Source organism: Prionailurus viverrinus, chromosome D3 (genome assembly GCF_022837055.1).
Source record: "Prionailurus viverrinus isolate Anna chromosome D3, UM_Priviv_1.0, whole genome shotgun sequence".
NCBI lineage: Eukaryota > Metazoa > Chordata > Mammalia > Carnivora > Felidae > Prionailurus > Prionailurus viverrinus.
This window is the reverse complement of record NC_062572.1, coordinates 58,218,376-58,238,657: the sequence shown is the minus strand read 5'-3', so window position 1 is coordinate 58,238,657 and position 20,282 is coordinate 58,218,376. Positions and strand designations below refer to the sequence as shown.

The window sequence follows — 20,282 nt, the reverse complement described above, 5'->3', positions numbered from 1 at the left end:
TCTCTCTGCCCCTCCCCCGTTCATGCTCTGTCTCTCTCTGTCCCAAAAAAAATAAATAAACGTTGAAAAAAAAAATTTTTTAAAACAAACAATCCTAGCAATGTTATTCCTTATTTGCATAAACCAGGAGCTCTTTATTCCTCTGAGAAAAACATGCCCACCTTATAATTCCATTTCACTAAATTAAATGAGGTCATGTACAACACTTAAATATTATAGTACACGCTCGGTAAATATTGAATAGTATTTCTAGAGGCACCTTCTTAGAGAAAACAAAAAATCAGGAAGCTTTTATATTTGTACTGATATAATGATTATTCAAATGGCCACAGTACTGCAAAGCTCAGAGATAAACTTTAACCCTGAATCTTTTTTTGTTTATTTATTTTGAGAGAGCACACGTGCACGCCTCGTGAGTGTTATTCGTGAGTGTTATGTGACTGGGGAGGGGCAGAGAGAAAGGGGGAGAGGAGAGAATCCCAAGCAGACTCTGCACTCTCAGTGCACAGCCTGATGCGGGGCTTAAACCCATGACCCACAAGATCATGACCTGAGCTGAAATCAAGAGTCTCATGCTTAACCGACTGAAGAACCTAAGCACTCTCAACCCTGAATCTTCAACACTGATTCTATGAGTGATTTCCAGCCCACTTGACACGATTATTGGGTGAGCTCAAGCAGGTTAAACCTAAATAATAAGAACCTTTTATTTCTAAACTTTACATTCATCTAGTCTTCAAAATGACCTCCCTAATGAAATATGAATGCACTAATTAGTACCAGGACTATGCTTGATGGTTACATTTCTGAAATAACTAAACTTGGATTTTAGTACAAACCATTAACTTATGTATATATGAGGCATAAAGTCCAATCAACACAAGTGTGAAACCTACATAGCTGTAAAAGCAAACCCCAAGGTAAGGGAAGTGAAACCCTGAAGTCATTCACTCCCAGCTATCAACTTACCCCAAAGTGGTTTTTCAAATGAATTCATATCCCAAATCCACATGTCCCACATGTCCTGTTGAAAAATAAATTTCCTAAAATCAGATTATTACAGAATAACTCTATCCTCCCCCCTTATTACTTCAGCCATGCTATTCCACTGACTTTAGGTCAGCCGCATCTGAGGGCAAAAACCATGCTTATTCAGCTACGTCCCCAATGCTGAGCACAGGCACATAATAGGTATTTCTCCAAACCTTGCACACAGTAGGTATTTAGTTAATGTCTAGTGCATGAGTGAGTCAATGAATAAAATATCACTGAGATCCAACCTCAAGCTCAGTGGAAAGACTATAAAAGAGTCATTCCTCCTCTTAGAAATCTAACAGGATATTAACTTACCAGGTGGGAAGTCCAAAGACAAATAGCGCCTGGAGCAGGTCCTGTTTATTCCTCATCCCACCCCAACCCACCATGTTTTTCACTGCATTAGACTACCAACTGAATTCAACTGATCATTCTCTGCGAGACTACCTATTCTTGTATTTTCGTTTCATTCAAGCCAGCCATGGCTGTTCTATTCCTCTTGCTGGTGCAAGTGACCAAATCCCAACCAAGAGCACCTGAGAGGAAATCTGTTGGGTGCATTCAGGAAAAGTTATCCTCTCTCAAAGATGTTGAAGGAGAAACTATACTTTTCTACCTTTGGATATTGTGTGTATAGTATATTTAGAAGTGTATTTATAGCAGCCATCTTGACTCATGAGGGAAGCCAACATCAACATGTTTAGGGTGACAAAGTTAAAATATGGAAAGCACATAGGAACCTGACAATATCACAGAGCCACTGAACAGACCAACCCTGAAATCTATGTCTGGACTTACTGTTACCTGAGATGATAAAACCCTCATTGTTTAACCGGGTACTCTGCTACTACAGTTGAAAGCACCCCAATACACCACGCCGCAACCTACAGTTATTGATTTACACAGGTACGTATGCTATGAAGAAAAAAACAAGATGCGAATCAGTGAAGGGTCCAAATTAAGGAGTCTACTTTTACAGGAGATTGCAAAGAAGCAGAATTTCAGCATAAATTTAATAGCTACAAAACAGAACTTGGTGTATAACATGCTCATCTTAGACACAGCATTATTTAATCTACCACAGACTCACATGTCCCTAATTCATTCAAACTTTAATAAATATCAAATAAGTGCAAGGCACATAAGTAGTCTGATGCATATGAATATGAAAAAGGCTCAGTGCCTGTCCTCAATGAGCTTGCAGTTCACGGGGGAGAGAGAACAAGGTAAGTCTGCGTGGCACTTCACGGTTTATAAAATGCTTTTACATATTTGCAACAGGTCCCACGTCACAAGGGGCTGTAGTGCACAAAGGAGAGAAACTGGTGGGGGAGAATGATGGAGGAACCAGTTTGAGTTAGGAAAGGGAAGAAGGATATTTCAAGGAGACAAAACGGTCTGAGCTAAAATAAGAGAGGCAGGAAAATACAGGGGATGTCTAGGGGACAGCAAAGAAAAACTGGAAGACATGGCTGAAGGAGTATGTTCAGAACAAGAAAAATCTTGATTAGCAAGCTAAGGAGTTCGAAGAGCAATGTTGACCATAGTGTTCCCATGTTTTTATCCCTTTTATACAAATGCCAAGTCATTACCTCAGAACACTGCCGTTTCAGAAAATGTACACCTTTCCTCCCACCATGAACTCAAGATACTAGGAAATAGAACACGGCCACCATCAACAACGACAAACCCCTCAGATAGTGGGAAGTAGTTTTTGGGAAGGATCTGGCAGGAACTTCCTCCAGGCCAGGGGCTCATCCTATTTTCTGGCTATGAAGTCCCCAAAGTCTCCAAAGGTGTATTTCTGCCCAAATACCAACCATAGCCCTGGGCTCCATAATCTGCCCTCCTCCCCCAGATTATCATCTCTGTGCATGTTGTCTTTATTCTCTAATTTCTCAACTCCTCAACCCAGTGTGGTCTGACTTCGCTTCAGTGAAACAGTTTGATCAAGTTACTCTAGTATTCTAACTACCAAAACAGGTCTCTTTCTCCGAATCATTCATAATTTCTAAAACATCTTCTTTTCTTGTCTCCCGGGGTCATTCCTTGTTCTCCTCCTTTTCTGATCATCCTCTGCAGTCTTCTTTACTAGTTCCTCCCACTCTGCCTTGGATCTGTCCCCAGGCTGACTGTCACTCCACACACCCTCCTTGGGAAATTTGCCAAGTGTAAAGATTCACCCCTGGTGTGCCAGTGGGTCCCGTATCTGTGTCTTCTTCCTGGGACTCTCTCATTAGCCTGCAAGCTCCTCCAGCATGATAATTACTTTTTCACACCTGAGCCCTAAAAATCTTATAAAATGTCTGAAGACAGCAGAAAGGAATATGTGATAAAGCATTTCTGCCCCAATGTCATTCTTTATCCTTTTCTAATGTTTTACTTTCCATTCTTTTTTTTCAATATATGAAATTTATTGTCAAATTGGTTTCCATACAACACCCAGTGCTCATCCCAAAAGGTGCCCTCCTCAATACCCATCACCCACTCCCCCCTCCCTCCCACCCCCCATCAACCCTCAGTTTGTTCTCAGTTTTTAAGAGTCTCTTATGCTTTGGCTCTCTCCCACTCTAACCTTTTTTTTTTTTTTCCTTCCCCTCCCCCATGGGCTTCTGTTAAGTTTCTCAGGATCCACATAAGAGTGAAACCATATGGTATCTTTCTCTGTATGGCTTATTTCACTTAGCATCACACTCTCCAGTTCCATCCACGTTGCTACAAAGGGTCATATTTCGTTCTTTCTCATTGCCCTGTAGTACTCCATTGTGTATATAAACCACAATTTCTTTATCCATTCATCAGTTGATGGACATTTAGGCTCTACTTTCCATTCTAGCACCAAACACTAATTTACAGCAAAATATATATTGATTAATTTATTACTTGTGTCACAAACTTCATGAGGGTAGAAATTCTGTTTAATGATTTTACTATAACATCTGTAATAATACCTAGCACATAAGAGTTCAATCATCATTTGTTAAATAAGTGAAAAACCAGAAAGCAATACTGTGTAAGAAAAAAGGTAGCTAAAATTAAAGCATTTTAAGGTTGTTATGTTCAGGTACAGGATAAAGATAGGTGATTAATTTTAGACGTTTTAAGATTAAACATTATTGAAAATTTAAAGGTAACAATTAGTAAAGTAAAAACAGAATGTACAACTTAAAAACCAAAGTTGAAAGAAAGAATATCAATCAATTAAAAATAAAACAGGAGGGGCAACTGGGTGGCTGCCGGTTAAGCACCCAATTCTTGATTTTGGCTCAGGTCACGAACTCACGGTTCACGGGATCAAGCCCTGTGTCAGGGATTCTCTCTCTCTCTCCTCTCTCTGCCCTTACCTTGCACGCACGTGCTCTCTCTCAAAATAAACTATATATATATATATGTATATATATATATACATATATATATATACACACACATATATATACCCATGATATACATATATATACATATATATATACACATACACACACACACACATATATATATATATATATATATATATATATATATATATATATAAATGAGCTATCAAGCCATGAAAAGGCATGAAGGAATCTTAAATGTATATTGCCAAGTGAAAGAAACCAATCACGCACTGTATGATCTCAACTATATAACATTCTAGAAAAAGCAAAACTATGGAGACAAAAAAAGATCGATGGTTGCAGGGGTGGGGGTTGAGATAGACAGATCAGAGAGGATTTTTAGGCAGTGAAAATCCTGTCTATTGTACATAATGTCCTTATACATTGGTTCAAACCCATACAGTGTATACCACGAAAAGTGAACTCTTAGGGTGGTTATGATATGTCAGTGCAAGTTTATCCTTGGTGAAAACATGTACCACTATGGTGAGTAATGCTGATAACAGGGGAGCTATGAGCATGTGAAGGCAGGAGGCATATGGGAAATCTCTATACCTTCCCCTCAATTTTATTGTAAACCTAAAACTGATCTTAAAAAAGTCTTTAAAAAAAAAGAAAGCGTGAAAGACACACAGAAAGGTGAAATAGCTTATACTGGACTAACCTTCCCACAAACAACAATTATAAACTCTGGCCAAAATGTAAAAACCACTATTGAAAAGCACTGGATAGGTTAAATAGGTTATCGGGATTAAGGACTGCACTTGTGATGAGCACCCCGTGTTGTATAGAAGTGTTGAATCACTATATTGTATACGTAACACTAATATTACACTGTATGTTAACTGTAATTCATTAAAAAAAAGAAATTAAAGCAATTAGAGAAGCACTGGATAGCAACCAAAAGACAGAAAAGAGAAGCCAATCCTTGAAATAGGAGAACTGAGATTTGCCTTTATATTGCTGCTTGCCTACGGGCAGATACAAGCCTGCATAGCATAGAGTAGGTCAAACTAGAGGAAAGTCATTCACTGGCTCTTGGCAACAACTAATGAAGTCTGGGGCTAGTAGAGCAATTAGAAAGTGAGGAAGAAAATCCTAGATATGTTAATATATGTAAACTCCGCCACAATCCTTAGCTGAGCCCTGAACACACAACACAGGAGACTCCAGAGGTCTCCCAAAAGAGCAACAGCTAAAATGGATGAAAGAACTGAGCAAGGTATCAGGTGTACTGCCCAATGCAGAAGAAACAGAGTTTGGAATTTAAGTCCAGCCAGCCTGCTAGAACAAGAAAGAATCAACACTCTTTAGGAGAAAACAGAATTATACATCACAAAAACACATTTAGGGGCGCCTGGGTGGCGCAGTCGGTTAAGCGTCCGACTTCAGCCAGGTCATGATCTCGCGGTCCGGGAGTTCGAGCCCCGCATCAGGCTCTGGGCTGATGGCTCAGAGCCTGGAGCCTGTTTCCACTTCTGTGTCTCCCTCTCTCTCTGCCCCTCCTCCGTTCATGCTCTGTCTCTCTCTGTCCCAAAAATAAAATAAAAACGTTGAAAAAAAATTAAAAAAAAAAAAAACACAAAAACACATTTAAAACATTCTGTATCCCAAGGAGGCTCCACACCATCAGCACAGAGCCCAACACAGGGCTCAATCTCACGAACCCAGAGATCATGACCTGAGCAGAAAGAGACAAGATGCTTAACCGACTGAGTCACCGAGGTGCCCCAAAACGTATTTCTTAAATAATTAGACTTAGAAGTAAAAAAATATTCTTTGATCCATGAGCTAAAAATGGATGTTGTGGTCACAGACATGAAAACAACATTAATCTCATTGTACATCTCCATCAGAGCTCTTGGGTGACCAGGCGCATTGTCAATGAGCAGTAATATTTTGAAAGGTTTTTTTTCCTGAGCAGTAGGTCTCAGCAGTGGGCTTAAAATATTCAGTAAACCATGCTGTAAACAGATGTGCTGCCATCCAAGCTTTGTTGTTCCATTTCTAGAGCACAGGCAGCATAATTCTTAATGGCCCTAGAATTTTCAGAATGGTCAACGAACACTGGTTTCAACTTAAAGTCACCGGCCGTGTTAGCCCCCAATAAGGTAGTCAGGCTGTCCTTTGAAGCTTTGAAACCAGGCACTGACTTCTCTCTAGCTATAAAATTCCTAGATGGCATTCTCATTCAATAGAAGGCTGTCTCATCTACACTGAAAATCGGTTGTTTGGCGTGGCCACCTTCATTAGCTTCGCTACATCTTCTGGATCAACTGCTGCAGCTTCTACACCAGTACCTGCTGCTTCACCTTGTACTTTTGTAGAGACGGCTTATTTCCTTAAACCTCATGAACCTCTGCCAGCCTCAAACTTTTCTTCTGCAGCTTCCTCACCTCTCTCAGCCTTCACAGAATTGAAGAGAGTTAGGGTCTTGCTCTGGATTAGGCTCTGACTTAAGGGAATGTTGTGGCTGGCTTGACATAATATTCATACCACTAAAACTTCCTCTGTATCAGCAATAAGGGTGTTTGGCTTTCTTCTCATTCTCCACTGGAGTTGCACTTTTAATTTCCTTCAAGGACTCTGCCTTTGCATTCACAACTTGGCTGTTTGGTGGAATACACCTAGCTTTCAGCCTATCTCAGTTTTCAACATGTTTTCCTCACTAAGCTTAATCATTTCTAGCTTTTGATTTAAAGTAAGAGACAGGTGACGCTTCCTTTTACTTGAACACTGAGAGGCCACTGTAGGGTTAAAATTGTCCTAACTTCATTTCTTTTGTGTCTTGGTGAATAGGGAGGCCCGAGAAAGGGAGAGAGGTGAAGCAGTCAGAACACACACAACATTTACCAACTAAGTTCACTGTCTTCCATGAGTACAGTCTATGGCACCCTGGAACAATTATGATAGTAACATCAAAGCTCACTGGTTCAAGGTCACCATAACAAACATAATAATATAACGAAAAAGTTTGAAATACTTAAAGAATTACCAAAATATGACCCAGAGACACAAAGTGAACAGATGCCATTGGAAAATGGTGCCAATACACTTGTTCAACACAGGGCTGCCACAGACCTTCAGTGTGTAAAACACAGCACCTGCAAAGTGCAATAAAATGAGGTATGCTTGTAAAGGATCAATTTAAAGATACATCAAAAAGCAAGTATCTGGGGTACGCGGATGGCTCAGTTGGTGAAGTGTCTGACTCCTGATCAGTTCATGATCTCACGTTTGTGGGATCGGGCCCCACACTGGGCTCTGCACTGACAACAAAGAGCCTGCTTAGGATTCTCCCCCCCCACCCCCCCCCCCCCCTCTGCCACTCCACTGCCCAGTCTCTCTCTAAAAAACAAAAAACAAAAAAAAGCAAGTATCCAATCTGATCCAATCTGAAGATCTGAGAAGAAAGAACAATCTTTTAATGAACAAAGCTTCAGTGAATTATGGTACAATATCACAGAGTTTAGTATATATGAAATCAGAGTCGCAAAAGGAGATTATACAAAAATCCTATAGAAAATTATACAGAAAAGTATATGCAAAAATAACAGCTGAAAATGTACACAATTTGGAGAAAACATAAAATTTCAAATCTAAGTCCAGTGAACCCTAAGCAAGATAAATACAAGGAAAATCCCAACTACAGCACATCATATTCAAAGTGCTGAACACTAGGGGCACCTGGGTGGTTTCGTGGGTTCAAGCCCTGAGTCGGGCTCTGTACTGACAGCGCAGAGCCTGCCTGGGATTCTCTCTCTCCCTCTTTCACTCTCTCTCTGCTTCTCCCTCACTCATGCTCTCTCTTTTTCTCTCAAAATAAGTGAATAAACTTAAAAAAAAAACACCTTATAATAAAAAAAAAAAAAAGTGCTGAACACTAAAGATACAGAGAAAATCCTGAAAGCAACCAGAGGAAAAAGACATATTATACACAGAGGAAAAAATAACAGTTGACTTCTTATTACACAAAACAATTTTCAGGTAAAGAGAAGCCAAAACAACTCGTCTCTTGCAGACCTGCACTACATGCAATGATATAAAGGAAGTTCTTCAGGCAGAAGGGAAGTGACACCAGATCTGTAAGTATGAAGATGTAATATATGCAAAAATTAGAGCAAACAATAGAGGTGGGAGTAAGTGGAACTACATAGTTGCAAGAGACTTACATTTTACAGGAAATAGTACAACCTAGTACCCATTCATGGTATTTAAAACAAACAAAAGAAATCCCAGGAGACTGAAATGAAGAATAAACTTTGTTAACCTGATAAAGAATATCTGCCCCAAATCTACAGTAAACAAAACAGTTACTGGTAAAGTCCTGGAAGCATTCTCTTTAAAGTTAGTAAAAGGATAAAAATGTCTTCTATCACTTCTTCCTCTCAACGACATACTAGAAGTCATACCCAGAAGAGTAAAACAAGAATATGAAACAAAAGATTTAAGAATTGGAAAGCAGAAGAAAAAAACAGAGACAGAGAGAGGGAGAGAGAAATGATAGAGAAATCCAAGCAAATAAAGACATTTAGAACTAATGAGAACTTTGGCAAGCCTGCTGGATACAAGTTCAACATGCAAAATTCAATAAACTATTTTTGCTGATAATAACTAGAAAATTGCTTAGAAAGTCTCTTTAAAAAATAAAAATAGCATGCTCAAATATGGATGGTTTATTAAAGAAATAAATCCTCTCAATATTAATCTATACATTTAATACAGTTCCCATCAAAATCTCAATACGTTTTTTTTTTATATATAGAACTTTAAAAGCAGGGTAAAATCACATGGGAGAGCAAAGCCATGGAAGCAAATAAAAGTTTGAACAGGATGAGAGAACTCTACCATATATCAAGCTGCAGTAGTTAAGTCAGTGTGATACATGGGCAGAGACAGATTAAAGGACCATAGAAGAGAATGAAGAGTACAGAATCAGACCCAAATGATCATACAAACTTGATACACAACAGGTGTCACTATACACCGGTGTGAAAAAGATAGACTGTTTAATAAATGTTCATCCACGTGTAAAAATAAAACTCCCACCTCACATCATTAAAAAAAACCCTAATTCTAGGTGAATTAAAGATTTGAGGATATACAGTTCTAAAATTTTTAAATAAAATATAAGTATCTTTGTATCTTTGGGTATGAAGAATTTCTTAAACAATCCCCAAAAGCACAAACCACAAAAGGAAAAAGTAATTTCTACTACACGAAAATTAATTTTTTAAATATAACCAAAGATATCATCATAGACAGTTAAATGATAAGCCAAAGACTAGGGGGGAAATATCCACAAGAGAAATTATAAGAAAAGATTAATATAAGAATGTATTAATAATTTCTCCAGGGCACCTGGTGGCTCAGTCAGTTAAGAGTCCAACTCTTGGTTTAGGCTCAGATCATGTGTGGGCTCTCTGCTGACAGCATGGAGCCTGCTTGGGATTCATTCATTCTCTCTCTCTCTCTCTCTCTCAAATGAATAAATAAATAAACAGGGGCACCTGGGTGGCTCAATTGCTTAAGCATCCAACTCTTGATCTCAGCTCGGGTCATGATCTCACAGTTCATGTGATCAAGCCCCACATTGGGCTCTGTGCTGATAGCGTGGAGCCTGCTTGGGATTCTCTCCCCCACCCCCTGCCTCAAAATAAATACACTTAAAAAAAATTTTTTTTAATACATAAAAATAAATAAACTTAAAAAAAAAAACCTTCAACTTAAAACAAGCAACAAGGTGGAATGAAAATTGCCATGGTAATGGGTAAATCACAGGCAAGGAACCATAAAAAGCCAATGAACATGAAAATATGCTCAACTTCAATAGTATTCAGAGAAATGAATGTGACCTCATCAAACTGGCAAAACACAAATGTTAATAAGGAATAAATGGGACACTCATACAATGTTGTTCTAAGTGTAATGAGGCACAGCCACTCTGGAGAGCAGTCCGGCATTATCCAGAATACCTGAAGAAAACACTACCCCATTATTCAGTAATTCCACTTCAGGTATATACCCGGGAGAAACTCTCTCTCACATACTTACAAGGAGACATGAACAAAGACTACAGCATGGTTTATAAGGGGGGGGGGGGGGGGGGGGGAGAGGTAACAACCTAGATGTACAGCAAGAGGAAAATGAATAAACTGTGACAGAATAATATATAGCAATTAAAATTAAACTAGAACCATGTGCATCAATATTGGTAAACACTATTGAATAAAAAAAGCAATGTATGTATAGTATGTTCCATTTATATACACAGTTTTAAAGCATATTAAAATAAAACATCCCATGGACACAAACATATATTGTAAAAACAGCATAACATGCAGGAATACAATATGCCAAATTCACATTATGGGTATTTCTGAGGAGGGAAGGAAGGGCTTCAATAATACTGGAACTTTTTTTATACAAAAGATCTAAATTGTGGCAGACTGCTAGTTTCTCACCAAATACCAATTTTCTTCCTCCGTCTTATACATCAAACTGCTGTATTGATAACAGTGGCAATTTACCTCTCTTGGCCTGCCAGCAAGCTGAAGGTAGCCAACAAGATAAAATCAGCAATCACCGGGTGGGACTATGGGAAAGATACTGAAAGGATGAGGACTTCACGGGGACAGGGACCCTTTGCCCTTACTCCTTCATTTATTCTCCTGCCTGGAATAGGGACATGAAGGATGGAGCCGCAACTGTGAGATGATGACCTTGAGAAAAAAAGAAAGCTACGAGGTAAGGACTGGAAAGCAGAAGTGAGATGTCCGGTCCTTGAACCAAACAACTGCCACAGCCAGAGAGGAAAAAAGTCCCTTTTAAAGCACTTTTTCCAGAGGGAAGAAAGGTTGCAGGGATCTTTTAAATGCAACCAAACCTACGGCTAGGCTAACTGACACAGAAGAAAACAGGGGGAAAGTGTGAAGATAAGGCAGATTGTGCTACTGTACTTTTCTGTTTTTAATTTTTTATTAAAAAAATCTTTTATCCCTCAGATTTGAAATAGAGATTCTCAAATGTTAACCACAGACAACTGCTGGCCCACAGACCAAGAAAAACTACAAAGGCAACATGTATACTTTATGAGGTGGCCAACCAGAGTGGATAAAGAATTCGACAGACACGGGCCAACCACACTTGGAGAGCGCAGACCGCTACTATGCTATTGCCACCAGCACTGCTACCGCCAGTTTGGATAACAAAACAATCCCACAGTCTCTTGGCTCGGGCTAGGGATGAGAAACACCAAAAACAATTTGCAGACTAAATGGAAATCTCTGTTGTCATTCCCTTTTCCCTATTTTTCCTTCTCCATGCATTCCCCAGAGCTGGTGCCACAGTTTTCTGCTTCCACAACTGGATCATCTGAGAAGCAAAAATATCACAGGACAACGGTACCTTCAGATAAAATTTAGCTGTCTCTTACAACTGCAAACAGGAAGGTTCTTTTCAGAACTACTTCATCCAAAACACTGTGTGACGTTACTAACTTAAGTGACCTTTTCAGATCTAAAAGCTTTTTAAATTTGCTCAACAGACCAGACGAAAACACAAGTTTGGAATGAAGGTAGATTTTAGATTTTGGTGCAAGATAATGGTCTGAAATATTTAGGTAACCACATGAAAAAGAACAAAAGAAAACAACAACAAAGTCCTTGTGTACTTATTGGCCTGTTACAGAAAGACGATAATCTAAGTGGTCATGACTTACCACAAGTACCACACAATGCAAAACATACCCTTCATCTTCTTTCCTTACCTAGTCAGCAATTTGGTACATTCGTTTTTGCGTGGGTTTTTTTTCCCTAATTTGATTTCTCACTTATTTGGTTTCTCTCTAATGCCACTTAAATTTGCTTCTTAGCTTATAACGTTAGTGGTTGTTCTGCATTCTCTGCTGCTGATTTTATTCAACTTTCTGGCCCCCTGCCTTGTGTTTCTGTGAATAGCTATTCCCCACCTCACTCCCTCAATGTGGTTTTCCCCCAGTCTCAGATGGCTTCTGCACTGACACTAGCTGAGATCCATACTAGGCCCCAGCATCCCAAGTGCCTTTTCTTGGAATTTTTTTCAGTCCTTTGGGGGCAGATAATAGGATTTGCTTCCTGATCTCAGAACCAAGAAACAAAACAAAACAAGACAACAACCTCTGAGATCAGTATGTTTACATTTAAGAATGTAGTACAAAGTTAACAGGAAAATTACTGGAAAAAAAAATCCCTGAAAGAATCCTGCTATATTCACATCAATAGCTCAAAACACTTCTTCTGCATTATTTTTTTCAGTTCCACTGAATTCTCCCAATTCTACTAAAACCTCTGAACACTAGGGTTCTCTTTGCTTCCTACTTAACACTTAACAGTTGCACATGTTTTTATCACTAATAAAAATGTAACTAAGATAGGTTTTTTTTGCAGATGACATTTCTCTACTTTAGCTTTAGAGAATTTAAGAATTAAGTTCACACATGACCAGCGTTTTTCAAACATACCTACTATGTTCCAGCCTGGATTTAGCTTCCTTAACTATAAGTTCAAAAATAATTAAAATAGTTAAGATACATTTAAACATTATCAAAGAGCATATACTTTTTTTTTATTTAAAATTTTTTTTAACTTTTATTCAGTTTTTTAAAAAAAATTTTTTTAACGTTTATTTATTTTCGAGACAGAGAGAGACAGAGCATGAACAGGGGAGGAGCAGAGAGAGAGGGAGACACAGAATCTGAAACAGGCTCCAGGCTCTGAGCTGTCAGCACAGAGCCCGACGCGGGGCTCGAACTCACGGACTGTGAGATCATGACCTGAGCCGAAGTCGGATGCTTAACCGACCAAGCCACCCAGGCGCCCAACTTTTATTCAGTTTTAAGAGACAGAGAGAGACAGAGCGTGAACGGGGGAGGGGCAGAGAGAAAGGGAGACAGAATCTGAAGCAGGCTCCAGGCTCCCAGCTGTCAGCTCAGAGCCCAACGCAGGCCTCAAACTCACGAATGGTGAGATCACGACCTGAGCCGAAGTCAGACGCTTAACCAAATGAGCCACCCTGGCGCCTCGAGAGCATATACTTTTTAATGAATATAAAATAATTTTACAGCTTTAATGAGAAGTCCTAACACCACTGCAGAGAACAGTTAAATTTAACTATAACTTTCAGTTTTGCATTTTGCTGTGCTGTTAACTGTAGTACTGCCCTATATACATGAAGTGCTTGATTACCAAAAAAAGAACAGCAAAGTAGTCTTAAAGGAGAAGATGAAAGAGTTACCTGATACAGCAAAGTTTATGGTTTTATGATAAAGAACCTTAATCTGGAGGGAGAGTTATTTTAAAAAGAGCAAAGGAGAAGGAGAGAGAAATAATAAAAATTAGGTATCGTTTTATTTCTCCACAGAAGAGTTTTTTCACAAAAACCAATCGTAACGTGTGGATTTGTTTGACTTTCGACTCTACAAACCAACTCAGACATTTTAAAGATCACTGGGGAAATCTGGGTATAAGATGACATTAGGGAATTAATGTTAGTTTTATCAGGAGTAACAACAGCAATAAGGCTAGATTTGAGAACATTCTCATTATTAAAGATCCATACTGAAGAATGTTACGGGTAAAATGACATGATGTCTTGAATTACTTTAAAATACTTGGGCTTGGGGGTCAAGAGTAGCAGGGATTGAGAAGTAAAGCACATGTGGCAAATCTTAACCTTAGTTGAATATGGAAGATGGATACAGGTTTAAGGAGATTCATTTTACTATTTCTTTTATATATTTAGAATTTTTTGAAATACAAAAAAAAATAACTTTTAAGCTTGTTCTAGATAGCTCAAAGCTAAGTTAGAATTACGAATGGATTTAACATTCCACTGTGGCAAGCCAAATACTACAAACATTAGCATTTTGTGAACAATATCAAGGCATGAATACACTCATTCACTTAACTTCAATTTAATAATGCACACTTACTATATGCCACACATTTTATTAGACCCTGGGAGAGCAAAGAGTTAGACAATGTCACTGTCCTTAGGGAGGACACAGTCACCATGAATACCTGTGATAAAGGATTCCAGGTGGTCAGAAAGAAGGCACAGAGAATAGCAGCCACAGACAAAAGACTGAGCGGAAAACTGTCAGACTGCCTGCGATGTGCCATGTACATTACATCCATGTATCCCTGCTACTCTCAAATAGAAGAGAGTTCTATACTAATAGAACTCATTAGTTCTGTCTGTCTTCATACAAGACTCCACCTCAGCATAAAAGAATCTATGGGTAGAGGGTTCCTTTATAGATGACTGTGCATGAGAAAATTTCAGACTAACAACAAACCTTTCAAGTGGGTTTATCTTCATGTTTCAGCTGAGGAAGCTCAAGAGTCATGTTTTAGGAGTAAGCAGAACATCCACATTTAGAGAACCGGAAGGTCTAAGAGGTCAAAGAAGAATCTGGAGAGTGACACATAAAACCAAAAAAGAACCAAGTTCTCAGAAAGGAGTTCTCCACAAGACGAAATGCTACAGAGGAAGGTTAAGTGACACTGGAAGCTGTTTTTGTCAATATTTAGCAAGCTGCAGGGAGTTTGGTGATTTAAACATGACACTAAAAAACACCAGAGGGTCTCCTAAACTGTGCTAAGTAAAAGAAATGAAACACTACTCAAACCTTACTACTAATCCCATTAGCCATATGTAGTGGAAGGCTACGGATAAAAAAAAAAAAAAAATCTACAGTTCCTAAAGCTAGAAAGACTACTCCTTCCTTTAATGGGGGTAGAGAAGTTAAAGAAGGAGAATGAAAGCACAGCAAAGGCTACTGCACTTACTGAGAGCTAAGCACTCTCAGAGGCACTATGTTACATAAGCCTCCCACTGAGCAGTGAGCTAGGTACTGTTATGCTCTTCACCTTACAGATAAGAAAACAGACACTTTAAAAGGTTGGGTAATTTGGCCAAAGTCACACAGAATTTCTAAAGACCGGAATTCAAAATCAGCCAAGTTCCAGTAATCATGATAAAACCCATAAATCTGTAGCCTTTATCATCTACCTCCAGAGTTTACAGAAATGGAATCATAATAGAATACAGTCTTTTGCTACCTTTTTACTCCAGCACGTTTTTACGATTTGTCCACATTGCTGTATTAATAGCTGACTAACTGTTCTTTGGTGCCATAGAGCAGAGGGTTGGCAAATTGCTATTTTTATAAACAAAATTTTATGCGAACACAACCACACCCATTCTATTTCTTTATGAATGGTTTATGGATGCTTTTGCACTATAACACCAAAGCTGAGGAACTGCAACAAAGACTGTATGGCCTGCAAAGCCTAAAATATTTACTATCTGGAGCTTTACAGTTTGTTGACTTCTGCCACAGAGCACTGCAGTGGCATACCTGATATTGTCCAAGTTTTATATTCGATATAGTTTTCCTGTGCATTTCCTGGTTGACAAATATTTAATGCCTAACATTTTTCTTCTACGAAATGGCTTTTCTTTTCTATTGTCCATTTACCTTTCTCACTGTCATATATGTGTGTGGATATATATACATACGTGTGTATATCACTGTGATAAAAATTTGTCAATTGTATGTATTAGAAACCTCTTCAAAAAATATCTTCTACTTCTGTACTTGTGACTAGTCTCTACACTCTGTTGTAAAGAAGAAATAAAAGATCGTAACTTTAATACAGCCACATTTATTAACCTTTTCCTGCAACTGTTTTCCTTTTAGCATCTTCTTAAGAAAGTCTGAGGTCAGGGGCGCCTGGGTGGCTCAGTCGGTTGAGCATCCGACTTCGCTCAGGTCATGATCTCACGGTCCATGAGTTCGAGCCCTGCATCAGGCTCTGTGCTGACAGCTCAGAGCCTGGAGCCTGCTTCAGATTCTGTGTCTCCCTCTCTCTCTGGCCCTCCCCCCGTTCATGCTCTCTCTCTGTCTCAAAAATAAATAAATGTTTAAAAAAAATTTTTTTTTTAAATAAAAAAAAAAAAGAAAGTCTGAGGTCATAAAATTCTCTAATATTTTATTCTGAAAGCTTACGTTTATCATTTCACAATTACATTTTTAATCCATCTGGAATTAGTTTTTTTTAATATGGTGTGAGGTTGAAATCTTTTTTTCCCCCAATGTGGATAAATAATACCAACACCACTTACAGAGTATTCCATTTCCTTATTTGATTTGTAACACTAGCTCCGTTATGTATCAGATTTCCAAGTATGTACAGTTCTGTATTTCACCTCAATTTTCCTCCATTCCCCAGTGTCTATCCTTGCCCTATTACTACATGATCTCAATTACTATAGTTTCACAGTAGTCTTAAAATCTAGCAAGACAAGTGGTCTTCAGAAAATATCTTGGCTATTCCTGGTAGTTTGCTTTTCCAAATAAATTTTAGAATTAATTTGTCAAGTCCCACAAAAACAAATAAAGCCATACCCTGCAGGGTTTTTATTGAAATAGCAATGAATTTATACATTAATGACAGATTAATTGATATGTTTATAACACATAGTTTTTCTCCCTATGAACATAGCTGGCCCCCAAATTTATTTAGGTCTTCTAATGTAACTTTTATAACTTTCTATATAACTTGTCATATTTATATGACAATATGTTATATTTATTCCTAGGTAGCTTTTTTTTTTTTTTAACTGCGGTCAAGTATCCCTTTTTTTTTTTATTGTGGCTTGGATTTTTGTTTTTGTTTTTTTGCTCCATTCAAGCAGTAGGATCTCCAAGTCCAAACCCAATGAGAGTGGACTTGCAGTTACCATTTCTCAAGGAAGACTCCCCTCTCCGATGAAAGACAGGCTGAGACAAGTAACCCTCCTTCCCCTACTCCTACTTGCCCCACCCCTCACTGTGGGACAAGTGTCTAATTTTTTTTCCAAGTTACCCACCAACACCTTTCATGGAGTTTCAGCTTTATACACAGACTGTGCATCTTCTCATCTTGCTTGATCCCTACACTCTACCTAGTACCCCATTGTCACCCTGCAAAATTCAAAGCTCTAGGCTTCCAGGGATAGACAGATACCAGAAGCCCCAGCATAGCAGCCAGTGTCAACATTAGTCTACTTCTCTGGATTCAAGATTTCTTGTTTTTGACCACTGAGGCGTTTCCTTACCTGTTTGTCAGCTCAACTATGCATTTTAAAAACTATTTTGAATATCTGGTCCAGTATTTTTAATCTTATACAAAGGGAAACTTTTAAAAAAAAAATCTGTAGTCTGCCACATTTCCAGAAACTGAAGCCTCTAAATATTTGAATAGTCTGCTACCTGAGTATTTTTCCCTAGAAGAAATGTATCTCTACTTCTAAAAGCCAAAGGAAAAATAATTCATTCAATTAACAAATATCTGCCAAACACTGTTCTATGCACTTGGCTTATATCAGTAAACTAAACAAAGATTAATGCATTCAAAAACTCTATGTGGAAGGAGAGGTGCACAGACAGCAAACAAAAAAACATAAGTAAAACTGACCTGTATCACAGAAGGCAGTTAAGAGCAATGGTAAGAAAGAAGAAATTGGTCAGGTAGAAGGATCAAAGGTAAGGCACCTAGTATTTCCACACAAGATTATACCAATTATTTTTTTAAACAAAATCATAAGAAACTATGAGTTTTCTTCTCTTGATGTGAAGTAGGATGGCAAGCAATCTATAGGCCTGTTAATATTATATGACTCCACACACCTCAATGAAATAGGAACACATTTTAATATCAATAATTGGAGATGATGCTCAAAAAGTTATGACATTACCTATTCAAAAACTAAAACTCAAATAAATGGAATTTAAAAATAAATTTATGACGGTGCCTGGCTAGCTGAGTCAGAAGAACATACGACTTTTTTTTTTTTTTTTTTTTAAGTAGGCTTTATGCCCAGTGGAGGGCTTGAACTCACAACCCTGAGACCAAGAGTCGCATGCTCTACCAGGTGCCCCAAGTATGCGACTCGTGATCTCAGGGTGGTGGGTTCGAGCCCCACAATAGGTGTAGAGATTACTTGAACTTTTAAAAAAATGTTAGAAAAATAAAAATAAACTTATGATTGGGATCAAAGTAGGCACTTAAATATTTACTGAAAAAATAGTTAAATGTGCACTATCTTTTATATTTCTAAAGATATTTAGAATTTAATTATCACTATTAGGCGGTTCTTACGAATGCTGAACCTAATCTAGAAGGCAATTAGTCCCATTATATTTCATTCTATCTTTTATGGAGCTCTACTACCCTATTTAAACTACTTAAAACAGGATTTTCTCTTTTCATAAGAAGAATCATGTATGAAGTTGAGTTATTAAATCATGCCTTAAAATATTTAGCTCCAAATCCAAGACCGTACTTTTAAGTCCTATAATTATTGTCATTGCTTTTCTCTGTATTACTCAATTTTTCCTTCCGTGTCTTATAAGGTAGACAATAAAGCTAGAGGTTATATTACAAACACTGTGTCATAATTATATACAACAATCTTTTTTAATGATGCAGGTAATAAATAACGTAATAATGTAATGAACAAATGTTCCAGCACAGCCACTTTATGTTGTATGGCAAAGAAGACTCCCTAAGGACAGAACCTATAAAACTTAAAGACAAGATTTACATGCAACAGCAGAAGCTTTATAGGAAACTTGTGACCCTTTTTCAAGACAAAAAATTAGAAATGGTAGGGGCGCCTGGGTGGCACAGTCGGTTAAGCGTCCGACTTCAGCCAGGTCATGATCTCGCAGTCCAGGAGTTCGAGCCCCGCGTCAGGCTCTGGGCTGATGGCTCAGAGCCTGGAGCCTGTTTCCGATTCTGTGTCTCCCTCTCTCTCTGCCCCTCCCCCGTTCATGCTCTGTCTCTCTCTGTCCCCCCCCCCAAAAAAAAAAAAAGTTGAAAAAAAAAAAAGAAATGGTTCCATGTAACAAACAGACTGTCTTGAGAATGCTGCCTGAGACAGACAATAGTAACATACTAAAATCAGCTAGAGGTAAGAATGCTTCAGCACCGTCCAACCTCCTGTCCTCTGCTAGCTACTTTCTACTCCGTTTTCCAGACAGTGAGAATTCTTCCTCTATTTGGCAACTAGAATTAGACTTCCTCTAGCTCCTTACTTTCATCTTGGTTATGTACTGGGCCTTGACTATATTTTATTTTACATATTCTCAGACATGAAAGACAGAAAATTGTCTAAAAAACCTGAGTTAGATGATGTCTGATGACATAAATACTTCTACAAGGTTGCTGCAAATTTCAGTTAAATTTTCTTACAAAGCTGGAAAAGTAAACCTCTGAAACAAAATTAAGTCTCTGGTTGCAATTAAATCTTTTTATTTATTTGAGAGAGAGAATGAGAGAGAGAGAGAGAGAGAGAGAGAGAGTGGGGGAGGAGCAGAGAGAGAGGGAGAAAGAGAATCCCAAGAAGGCTTTTTTTTTTTTTTGGCTGCGGAGCCTGAAGCAGGGCTCAATCTCACAAACCTTGAGCTCATGATCTAAGTCAAGTTCAAGAGTCAGAGGCTTACCTGGGAGCCTGGGTGGCTCAGTCCGTTAAGCGCCTGACTTCAGCTCAGGTCATGATCTCACAGCTCATGAGTTTGAGCCCTGCGTTGGGCTCTGTGCTGACGGCTCAGAGCCTGAAGCCTGCTTTGGATTCTGTGTCTCCGTCTCTCTCTCTGCCCTTCCCTTGCTTGCGCTCTGTCTCTCTCTCCAAAATAAATAAACATTAAAACATTAAAAAAAAAGTCAAAGGCTTACCCAATTGAGCCACCCAGGCGCCTTGCAATTACATCTTTTCATTTATCTTTTTTTTTTTTTTAATTTTTTTTTTCAACGTTTTATTTATTTTTGGGACAGAAAGAGA

At 38.4% G+C, this 20,282-nt stretch overlaps 1 protein-coding gene across 1 annotated transcript in view; it reads right to left on the bottom strand.

The window, feature by feature from the left end:
• The window catches only part of GALNT1 (polypeptide N-acetylgalactosaminyltransferase 1), a 79,963-nt gene extending 78,939 nt beyond the window's left edge, over positions 1 to 1,024 (bottom strand). Inside the window, exon 1 of the mRNA XM_047828111.1 lies at positions 970 to 1,024. The gene's annotated coding sequence lies outside the window, so the exon portion shown is untranslated. The remainder of the gene's footprint in view (positions 1 to 969) is intronic.
• Between the last annotated feature and the right edge of the window lie 19,258 nt (positions 1,025 to 20,282).